Consider the following 3,000-nt stretch of genomic DNA (forward strand, 5'->3'; position numbering starts at 1 on the left):
AGTTTTAAAAAAATATAAACTATTTTAGATCGAAAACAATCAAAATAAAATTTTCGCCACATAGGGGTATTTTGGTCATTTTTATCAAAAAATTTCGAAACCTGATAAAAATACAACGTATGGTAGAAAAATATCCACTGTCGATTAAAAATAAATTTTTATAATCTAAATCACTCATTTAGAGTGAAAAGTTGGCTAATTAAACTAAATAAAAATATATGATAATATATTTCATTTTCTTATAAAACAATTTTTATAGAACTATACATAAATAATTTTTGTAGCGTGAGAATAAAATAAATTCATATATACAATAATTTACAAAGTTATAATGTACAATAATAATTACAATGACAAGTGGCCCATAAATACACCCAGTATTAGTGATAGTAACCCTTGTCCACTAACTCTTGCAATTGTACTTTTAACTCCTTCAACTCTGCTGGAGCCATACTATATGGAGGAATAGAGATAGGGGCAGTACCCGGAAGTAAGTCAATGGTGAATTCGAACTCACGATTGGGAGGAAGTCTCGAAAATTCATCAGGAAATACATCAGGGAACTCACTTACTACGAGGATATTCTCTAACTTAGGTTCCTCCCTCGATATATCAATCACGTGAGCCAAGTATGCCGGATATCCCTTTCGCACTAATTTCAAAGCTTTGAGGGCCGAGATTACATAAAACGATAATACTCGACGCTCCCCCGTAAATACAACTTTTGCTCCCTCTGAACTCTGGAGAATCACTTCTTTCTTAAAACAATCTACCTTTGCTCGATGAGTGGACAACCAATCCATACCCAAGATCAAATCAAAGTCCCGAATCTCCAAATGGATTAAATCACCCAAAAATTCTTCTTCCCCAACTTTAATACCACAGTTTCTATAATACGTATTTCTTACTAACCACTCGCCTAGAGGAGTATGCACTATAATCTCTTCCTTTAATGGTGACAGGTTCCTATCTGAGAATGATGCAAATGATATGCTCACGTATGATCTATCGGAGTCCGAATCTATCAAAACATGTGCATCTCTACCAAACACAATCATAGTACCTGTCACTGTGCTAGGTCGAACTCGGGCTTCATCCTCAGTCACTGCAAAAATCCTAGTCAAAATCTAAGGCTGCGATCTGGAAGATGGCTGCTTTGGGGTATTACTCCCCATGCCTAACTGTATCACTGGGCTCTGTTTGGACTGTGATCCCGAAGTGTCTCTTCGTGGTATACGAAGACGAGTCGGAGGAGTAGAAGTAGCTATTGTACCCCGTCTCAACTGAGGATAATCTCTCTGGATATGCCCTTGGTGGCCGCTTTGAAAACATATTACAAGCTTTCTACATGACCCAACATGAAATCCTCCGCAATTACGGCATCTGTCCAATCCTTCTAAAGTCCCCCTCTGATTACTCATCACTAGCCGATCAAATCTAGAAGATCTCGACTGTGACTGTTGAGATGGAGGTCTAGTGGATGCCACAGATGCTGAGGTAGTACTTCCTGCAGTAGATGTCGAATCTCTGCCTCTCTTTGAAGACTGACCCGGGAACGTAGGCGAATTCCTTCTTTTTGTGAACTCAGCTCGGATCCATCTATTCTCAGTGGCGAGCTTCTTAGCCCGTAAGGCCATCTGCACAACTTCCTTATACGACTCCTTGCCAGTCATTATCATACGCTCTCGTATCTCATTACGGAGTCCCTCCTCAAAGTAGTTTACCTGGTCTTGCTCCAATCTCACCAACTCAGGTACATAAAAATCAGCTCGTTAAAATGAGTCTCATACTCTTCAATGGTCATGTTCCTTTGTTTCAAGCTCAAAAATTCTCTCTTTTTCTCTTTTTGATGGAAATAAGTGTAATACTGACCATCGAACTCTCGAAGGAAATCCATCCAAGTCAGCGGTATAGGAGAGCGAGAATTTACTGAATTCCACCAGGTACGGGCTCTCTTCTCAAATAACTGTGTAGCCACCATCAATTTCATCTCATCATCTAATCTCATATCTGTCAGTGTCTTTGATACTTGCATAACCCAATCCTTAGCTGCAGTCACATCCAACTCACCAGTAAACGAGACGCAACCTATTTGTCTAGCTTCCTTCAATTTCTTAGAAATGGAGACATCCGGTGTTTGAGGTGGAATAGGAGGTGGTGGTACTGGGGTTGTTACAGGAGAAACAGCGGGTGGAATTGGACCAGCCTGAGCCTGGCTCGTAAAGTAACTAGAAAAGTCGCTAATGCCTGAGCTACCTCGAGTGACATAACAGGTGCGCCAGGAGCAGCAACAGGTGATGGAGGAGGTACAGGAATATCAGTAGACTCAGCAGTAGGAACTGCTCTAAAAGAAGACGCAACCGACTCCTTTTCTATGGAATCCGACCGACTCTGTCTGGGGCGACCTCTTCCCCTACTGATAGATCTAGTGATAGGTGGTAGCTCACGTCGAGGAGGCATAATGATCTACAAGAAATATGAAATTGGTTTAGACGACTTAAGACTCTATATGCAACTACATGTAACTAACTAATCTTAATTGGGCCACACTAACATTGTAAATTATTTTAAAATAACTTTAAATCCAAGAACTTTAAAAATCAGAAACTTCTTTCAAAACCATAAGCTTTTAAACCAAAAGCTCTGATACCAATTGAATTATCACAACCCGAAAACTCCCTCGGGAGAATGACAACCGCTATGACGTCCCGATTGATACTCATTACCTGGAATACCAATCGGAATCCCGCAAGGCTTATATATCAATTTTAAACAATTTTCAGTCGTTTTCGACTCAAGTAAATCAAAGACAAAAATATAGCATTTTTATATAAAACAATATTTATAGAAACACGTGTAAGTAATATTTGTAACTTGGAAGAAAAATAAATTCATACATACAATAATTTACAAAGTTATAATGTACAATAATAATTACAATGACAAGTGGCTCGTAAATACACCAAGCGTTGGTGATAGTAACCTACTGTCTGTGAGATA

Source organism: Theobroma cacao, chromosome 5 (assembly GCF_000208745.1).
Source record: "Theobroma cacao cultivar B97-61/B2 chromosome 5, Criollo_cocoa_genome_V2, whole genome shotgun sequence".
Classification (NCBI taxonomy): Eukaryota; Viridiplantae; Streptophyta; class Magnoliopsida; order Malvales; family Malvaceae; genus Theobroma; species Theobroma cacao.